Here is a 9,603-nt window from a genome sequence, read left to right on the forward strand (position 1 = left end):
TGAGCGTGTTTCATCAAACCGCCATGTTCATAAGACCAAAAACTATTCTGCTTATCCTAATGAGTACTATTGTCCACCTGCAAGACTTTTTGCTAGGGCTCCAAAGCCAAAGTTCTCAGATGCTGCACTTAGACTCATTGCTTCGAAGCCACCCTTGAAGATGTGGGTGGGTAAGAAAGCTTAACTCTCTTTTGCAGGGAAAGGTCTCCAGCCGAAAACCAAAATCGTCTGAAGCCATTGCTGGGGACCTTAAACATCTTGTAGGGCGCAAGATCAAATGCCCAAATGGTCTTATTATGTATTTTGTTCCTGAATCGCTTGCCACTTGCCCTATCAGTCCTAACCTCGATCTAAGCTTTCATAATCCACTTGCTCGTCAAATGTTTATGCTTCACAATTCTCTTCGTGAAGCCTATCCCCCTAACTGCACTGTAGGGTACGACACCAGCTACTTCAGAATGGATTATTGATAGTGGGTATACTAAACACATGACTGGCAAGCGAAGCCTTCTCATGGACTCAACCTTATGTCCATCTGACAAAAGTCAAATCGCATTTGCTGACACTGGTAAAAGCAAGGTATTGGGTCTAGGTAGAGTTGCAATCTCAAAGGATCAACACATGGATAAAGTCATGCTTGTTGAATCCCTTGGTTTCAACTTAATGTCTATCTCAATGTTTTGTGATTTAAACATGATTGTGATGTTTGGAAAATATCGTTGCCTTGTTCTAATGGAATCTGACAAGTCTCTAGTTTTTGAAGGGTATCGAAAAGATGATCTGTACGTGGTAGATTTCTCAGCAGGACCACAACTTGTCGTATGTCTTCTAGCAAAAGCTTCTGAATGCATGCTCTGTCATCGGAGGCTAGGGCATGCTGGCGTGAGGAACCTCCACAACCTTGCAAGGAAGAAGCATGTCATAGGCATCGAGGGCGTCAAGTTCAAGAAGGATCACTTATGCGGTGCCTGTGAAGCAGGAAAGATGACGAGGGCCAAGCATCCCTCGAAGACAATCATGACAATGACTCAACCCTTCGAACTGCTCCACATGGACCTTTTTGGTCCCACTCATTACTCAACTCTTACTACTACTGCTTGTCTCTATGGCTTTGTCATTGTTGATGATTATTCAAGATATACTTGGGTGCATATAATCCTCTACAAGACTGAAGTGCAGGATGTCTTCAGACGCTTCACCAATCGAGCCATGAACAACTATGGCGTCAAGATCAAGCACATCAGAAGCGACAATGGCACTGAATTCAAGAACACTGGTCTAGACACTTATCTTGATACTTTGGGCATTACACATGAATTCTCAGCTCCGTACACACCGCAGCAGAATGGCGTCGTGGAACGCAAGAACAAAACACTTATTGAGATGGCCCGCACGATGCTTGATGAATACAAGACTCCAAGAAAGTTCTGGCCTGAAGCCATTGATACTGCATGCCATATCATCAACCGTGTTTATCTTCACAAGCTTCTCAACAAGACATCCTATGAGCTCCTTACTGGCAAGAAGCCAAATGTCAGTTACTTCAGAGTATTTGGTGCCAGGTGCTGGATCAAGGATCCACATCACACTTCAAAATTTGCACCAAAAGCACATGAAGGTTTTATGCTTGGATATGGAAAGGATTCGCACTCCTACATAGTCTTCAACCTTTTTCACTATAAAGTGGTTGAAACAGTGGATGTGCGGCTCGATGGGACTAACGGCTCACAAAGAGAGCACCTGCCAAACGTGCTAGATGAAGTTCCATTCAGTGAATCAATCAAACTTATGGGAACTGGAGAAATCATACCATCTGAATCTCAGCCTGAAGAGGAACTTATCATCTCCGCACCTGATCAAACTGAAGACAATGCTCAGCCTGAAGACAATCCTTCTAACGATGACAATGATCAGCAAGAGCAAAATCTTCGTCCTGTACATCCTCGTGTTGCAAATGAAGTACATATTGTGAGAATAATTGATAGCATCAATGCACCAGGTCCACTCACTCGTTCGAGGGCAACACAGCTAGCAAATTTCTGTGGGCACTTCGCATTCGTCTCAATATCTAAACCCAAGAAAGTTGAAGAAGCCTTCATGGAACCTGAATGGATTCAAGCTATGCAAGAAGAGCTTCAACAGTTTGAGCTGAATAATGTACGGGAACTGGTTATCCTCCTGATCCTTGCAAGCACAATATAATAGGCACCAAATGGATATATCGCAACAAGCAAGATGAGCATGGTCAAGTTGTCAGAAACAAATCTCGTCTCGTTGCTCAAGGGTACACTCAAGTTGAAGGGATTGACTTCGATGAAACAGTTGCTCCTGTGGCTAGACTTGAAGCCATACGCATACTGCTGGCCTATGCAAATCATCATAACATTCTTCTGTATCAAGTGGATGTGAAGAGCGCTTTTCTCAATGGCAAGATTGAAGAAGAAGTGTATGTTGCACAACCGCCTGGCTTTGAAGATCCAAAACATCCTGACATGGTGTACAAGCTTAACAAGGCACTGTATGGCCTCAAACAAGCCCCTCGGGCTTGGTATGACACACTCAAAGACTTCCTGAAGATCAAAGGCTTCAAACCTGGTTCCCTCGACCCCACTCTCTTCACGAAGACATATGATGGTGAACTGTTTGTGTGCCAAATATATGTGGATGACATTATCTTCGGCTGCACCAATCAGAAATAAAGTGAAGAGTTTGGATATATGATGCAAGAGCAATATCAGATGTCCATGATGGGTGAGCTAAAGTTCTTCCTTGGTCTTCAAATACGTCAGCAACGCAACGGCATCTTCATATCTCAAGAGAAGTACCTCAAAGAATTCCTGAAGAAATTTGGGATGCAAGACTTCAAAGGCTTCACGACGCTAATGCCAGCCAAACATCATCTGGATCTCGATGACAATGGTAAAGAGTTCGATCAAAAGGTATACCACTCCATGATTGGTTCTTTACCTTATCTATGTGCATCTAGGACAGATATTATGCTTAGTGTTTGCATGTGTGCTCGATTCCAAGTGGCACCAAAGGAATCGCATCACTTGGCTGTGAAACGAATTCTTCGATATTTGGCTTACACCCCAACATTAGGATTATGGTATCCAAAGGGCTCAGAGTTTGATCTGGTTGGATTCTCGTATGTTGATTATGCTGGTGACAAGGTGGATCGCAAGTCTACATCAGGCAGATGTCATTTTCTGGGACGATCACTTGTATGTTGGTCTTCAAAGAAGCAGAACTTTGTATCTCTCTCCACTACTGAATCTGAATACATTGCTGCTGGATCTTGCTGCGCTCAGCTTCTATGGATGAAGCAAACACTCAAAGACTATGGCATTCATCTGAAGCAAGTGCCACTCTACTGCGACAACGAAAGCGCCATCGAGATTGCCAACAACCCAGTTCAGCACTCAAAGACAACGCACACTGAAATTCGTCATCACTTTCTCAGAGATCATGTTGTAAAGGAAGATATTGATATCATACACGTCAACACTGAAGAGCAATTGGAAGATATCTTCACCAAGCCCTTGGATGAGAAGAGGTTTTGCAAGTTACAGCGTGAGCTAAATATCTTGGAATCCTCAAATGTCCTGTGATTAGGCACACATCCTAACACTTATGCATATTGATGACTTAGATGTGCAACACACAAAGTAAAGTATATCTTCAATCAATGAAGACTTACATTCTAAGTGTGAATACATTAATGTGGAATTTGACTTCGGAGCGACACGATAATTGTGCGCCGTGTCTGGGTGTAATACTTCCTATACGGTGGGTAACGCCACCACGAAATTTTTCTGTTTGAAGTGTTTCACTCATGGTGTTACGTTTGGTATGTCTTCACATTTGGTTTGGCTTCAATCTCAACTTGTCTTCATGATTATCTTCACTATGTTGATTTGATTGTCTTTCTCATATGTATATATATTAGTGTTCTGTCCTCTACAGCATTCACTTATAGCTATGTCTTCTTGTTGAATCTTTTGAACTAAGTGAATGTGATCGGACCCTAACCTCTCTATGCTTTCTATCTCAAACTCTATCTCTCCAAATCATATGCATTCTATTGAAACTGTCGAATATCTTCTCTGCGTCCTTGTCAGCAGAAGATATAGAGTCAAACATTAAGTATGTTTCCAATGCTAAATCCTTTCACCTGAAACCCAGAGAAGTGGGAACGACCACCCGGCAATCCGGGCGTGCGTGGGAACGTGGAACAACCTCCGATATGTTGCATGATAGCCACGTGCCCTTCAGATGAGAATCACCAGGGGCACCTGTGTAATAACACTGTGCCGTCCCTGTCCCTATAAATGCACGCCTCACCACAGTCATTATCCTTTCTTCCACTCTCGCACAAACCCTAGCGCCACCGCTAGCCCTCGACAACGCCGGCGACGAAGCGCTTAGCAGCCGCGACCTCATCGACGCCGTCTTCACGCCGGCCGCAGACATCGTCTTCTCCGCCGTCGCTGTAGGTGTCCTCCCTCGCCAAGTTAGGGCACGGACGGTCAAACTGCTCGGCCTCCTCTCCCACTTCGCCTAGCAGTTCTTTGTGTGGTAAATAAAACTTCCTTTTTACGGCCCCTTTGATCCTATAGATTCATTACTTTCTACCACAAGCAGTTTCTATTCACACAAGTTGGATCTATTTCATACTGCATATCATAATATGCCTAGTATGTTCACTTATTCTTCACAAAGTAGTTAGGTCCCTCACTTGTACTTATTCGTGGATTCGTACAAATCTGGAACCAACTCTTTATCTATGAGTGAATGTCTTCACACGATGAGGTCAATGTCTTCTAAACTGATTTATCTTCAAAATCTTCTGAGAATGCATATGACCTCTTCCCCTTCCCTCGCACCTTAATGCTGTCACAGGTAAATGTCCGTGGGAGAATCCCTTGGTTCTCATAGTCTGCATTCGTTTGCAGAATTCTTACAGCATCACATTAACTCTCCCGAAGCCAGTTCCTGTTTGTACAAAAAACGGAAGCCTTTGAAGCCTTTCAGTTTAAAGTTCATGGCTACAGAGAAATCAGCAGGGAAGGGTGGCAGACAGCATGAGGGGGAACATCAAGAGATCTGCCTGATGACCTCTCAGAGCTGTACAAGACAGATCCAGAAGAGGATTACAATCAGCGCAAGACACGAATCTAATGGATTCGAAGATATTGGGCAGAACAGTGGTTCAAGTACAGGTTCGTGACCCAGGAGTATGCTGAGAAGAATGCCATCAAACGACCATGGGGAGACATTCTATACAGAAATCTTCAACCCAAGTCCAGAGCTGAAGCCATTGAACAAGGTTTCTATCCTTGCATGGTCTGTGGACTGCAGCCTGCGGATGCAGGCCCATCTTCATTACTGTGGTGCCGCGATGATAATCTGTTCAAGCACAACCTTCAGTTTGCCAGGAACTCGGCCAAAGAGAACAAGAAGTCACGAGGCTTAGACTTCAATCCAGCCCCCTCTGCTCCTCGTGCTGATGGCACACGCAAAGCTAAACCCAATATTGTTGGGCCCTTCTACAACCTGGAAGGTCTCATCACTCATATCATGGTTCAAGGGACAGCCGTGGATGAGCCTGCAGATGACGCTGAATCTGATGAAGCGCCTGCACCGCCAAAGCCAAAGAAACTGAAGAAGCCTAAAGCTTCAAAGCCTGCTCCTACAGCAAAGGTCTTACAGGCCAAGCCTCTGGCCACTGCACCTCCTGAACACAGTGTGCAGTCTGGAGATTTGTAATGCATCTCCAAGCCCTCGAGAGTAAAGATGCCCTTGCAGCCCACCAGCCAAGAACTGATTGCTGCCGCTATTCTGCGCAATGATGCCATTGATCTGTCCAGCGATGAAGATCTTGCAGATGATGCTCTTGAGCAACTGATTAAGAGCAAGGAAGAAGCAGAGATCTTCAATGATTTGCCTCCCTTTGATGTGGCAATCATCCATAACTTCATTGATGATTGGTTTGACATGCCCAACCTCAGCTTTGAAGATCTGCAACTTCCAGTTGGCCTTAGTGTCGCCTTTACTGGCGCCATTGCCTCTGAGCTAGCTCTAGCTCAGCGCATCGTTGAACTGAAGCAAAAGATCGACTATGAGAAAGCTCAGTTCAAGAAGCACATGGCCAAGCTCAACGTGCAAAATGTGAAAAACTTCAAGATTATGCTGCATGAGCTCAAGGAAGCCTTTCTCAAGAAGCGTGAAGAAGCTAAAGCTTCTCGTGAGCGCATGAAGAGCCTGGCTGACAAGTGTGTGCAAGCCTACAATGAGGCTGAGAAGCGCAAGGCTCTTGGAACATATTCAAAAACTGTTAGACAAAAGTGATGATCTGTTAGACGCTGAAATGACTCGATCTTAGTCCTTAATTGAAGACATAAAAAATCTTCACGTTAAGTATGAGGAACTTGAAAGTCGTCATGAAATGCTCTCTACAACTCATGAAAAGCTTTCGTATGATTATCTTCAAAGGAAGCAAGATTTTGAGAAATTGAGAGCGGCTCATGAAGATCTTCAAAAGGAAAACGAGTCACTTCGCGCCGAACAGATCAGTTCAGCTCAGGAAGGATTTGAACCACCATGTCTTAAATGCATCGAGCGTGACAACACTACTTCTGTTGCTGGGTGTTCTACTGCTGCTACTATTGCAATATCTTCAACTGTTGATGTGGTAACTAACCCCTTTGCTGAGGATACCACTGCTATTGCCGATGAGAATGCTAGGTTGAAGACATTGCTTGAAACAAGGATGTACAAAAGTCTCAAAGGGCATCAGACACTATGTGATGTCCTCAAAAGGCAGATCCTGAACTGAACCCCTAGGAAGGAGGGTTTTGGGTTCGAAAGGAAAATGAATGCTGATGGCTCTTACTGGAAACCTGAGGAGTACCCCAAAACCACATGGGTTGTTGCAAAGGAACCTTCAGCGGATCCATCCACCCTATCTGGCTTCACTTGTGCTAATCCCATTGTTATTGATGAATCCTTTAATGCAAACTATAAACTATTTAAGAATCAGAATGGTGAAGTGTTTGCCAGGTATATTGGTAGTAACTGCAGGAATGGGCCGCCTATGAAGAAAGTCTGGGTGCCTAAAAGTTGTTTGGAGAATCTTGCTGTGAATGTCGTCATGAAACCACAAGTGAAGAAGACAAACCCCAGACCACAGGCTTCATATGGTCCAAATTCTTCATACAGACAGAGGACTCACCTGAGTCACACTAATGCAAATGTTTTGCAGGGAAACCTTAGTCAGGCCTATGAATATTAGCGTGTTTCATCAAACCGCCATGTTCATAAGACCAAAAACTATTCTGCTTATCCTAATGAGTTCTATTGTCCACCTGCAAGACTTTTTGCTGGGGCTCCAAAGCCAAAGTTCTCAGATGCTGCACTTAGACTCATTGCTTCGAAGCCACCCTTGAAGATGTGGGTGGGTAAGAAAGCTTAACTCTCTTTTGCAGGGAAAGGTCTCCAGCCGAAAACCAAAATCGTCTGAAGCCATTGCTGGGGACCTTAAACATCTTGTAGGGCGCAAGATCAAATGCCCAAATGGTCTTATTATATATTTTGTTCCTGAATCGCTTGCCACTTGCCCTATCAGTCCCAACCTGAATATAAGCTTTCATAATCCACTTGCTTGTCAAATGTTTATGCTTCACAATTCTCTTCGTGAAGCCTATCCCCCTAACTGCACTATAGGGTACAACACCAGCTGCTTCAGAATGGATTATTGATAGTGGGTATACTAATCACATGACTGGCAAGCGAAGCCTTCTCATGGACTCAACCTTACGTCCATCTGACAAAAGTCAAATCACATTTGCTGACACTAGTAAAAGCAAGGTATTGGGTCTAGGTAGAGTTGCAATCTCAAAGGATCAACACATGGATAAAGTCATGCTTGTTGAATCCCTTGGTTTCAACTTAATGTCTGTCTCAATGCTTTGTGATCTAAACATGATTGTGATGTTTGGAAAATATCATTGTCTTGTTCTAATGGAATCTGACAAGTCTCTAGTGTTTGAAGGGTATCGGAAAGATGATTTGTACATGGTAGATTTCTCAGCAGGACCACAACTTGTCGTATGTCTTCTAGCAAAAGCTTCTGAATGCTGGCTCTGGCATCGGAGGCTAGGGCATGCTGGCATGAGGAACCTCCACAACCTTGCAAGGAAGAAGCATGTCATAGGCATCGAGGGTGTCAAGTTCAAGAAGGATCACTTATGCGGTGCCTGTGAAGCAGGAAAGATGACGAGGGCCAAGCATCCCTCGAAGATAATCGTGACAACGACTCAACCCTCCGAACTGCTCCACATGGACCTTTTTGGTCCCACTCATTACTCAACTCTTACTACTACTGCTTGTCTCTATGGCTTTGTCATTGTTGATGATTATTCAAGATATACTTGGGTGCATATAATCCTCTACAAGACTGAAGTGCAGGATGTCTTCAGATGCTTCACCAATCGAGCCATGAACAACTATGGCGTCAAGAGCAAGCACATCAGAAGCGACAATGGCACTGAATTCAAGAACACTGGTCTAGACACTTATCTTGATACTTTGGGCATTACACATGAATTCTCAGCTCCGTACACACCGCAGCAGAATGGCGTCGTGGAACGCAAGAACAGAACAATTATTCAGATGGCCCGCACGATGCTTGATGAATACAAGACTCCAAGAAAGTTCTGGCCTGAAGCCATTGATACTGCATGCCATAACATCAACCGTGTTTATCTTCACAAGCTTCTCAACAAGACATCCTATGAGCTCCTTACTGGCAAGAAGCCAAATGTCAGTTACTTCAGAGTATTTGGTGCCAGGTGCTGGATCAAGGATCCACACCACACTTCAAAATTTTCACCAAAAGCACATGAAGGTTTTATGCTTGGATATGGAAAGGATTCGCACTCCTACAGAGTCTTCAACCTTTTTCACTATAAAGTGGTTGAAACAGTGGATGTGCGGTTCGATGAGACTAACGGCTCACAAAGAGAGCACCTGCCAAACGTGCTAGATGAAGTTCCATCCAGTGAATCAATCAAACTTATGGGAACTAGAGAAATCATACCATCTGAATCTCAGCCTGAAGAGGAACTTATCATCTCCGCACCTGATCAAACTGAAGACAATGCTCAGCCTGAAGACAATCCTTGTAACGATGACAATGATCAGCAAGAGCAAAATCTTCGTCCTGTACATCCTCGTGTTGCAAATGAAGTACAGATTGTGAGAATAATTGATAGCATCAATGCACCAGGTCCACTCACTCGTTCGAGGGCAACACAGCTAGCAAATTTCTGTGGGCACTTCGCATTCGTATCAATATATGAACCCAAGAAAGTTGAAGAAGCCTTCATGGAACCTAAATGGATTCAAGCTATGCAAGAAGAGCTTCAACAGTTTGAGCTGAATAATGTATGGGAACTGGTTAAGCGTCCTGATCCTCGCAAGCAGAATATAATAGGCACCAAATGGATATATCGCAACAAGCAAGATGAGAATGGTCAAGTTGTCAGAAACAAACCTCGTCTCGTTGCTCAAGGGTACACTCAAGTTGAAGGGATTGACTTC

Source organism: Triticum aestivum, chromosome 4A, assembly GCF_018294505.1.
Source record: "Triticum aestivum cultivar Chinese Spring chromosome 4A, IWGSC CS RefSeq v2.1, whole genome shotgun sequence".
NCBI classification, from domain to species: domain Eukaryota; kingdom Viridiplantae; phylum Streptophyta; class Magnoliopsida; order Poales; family Poaceae; genus Triticum; species Triticum aestivum.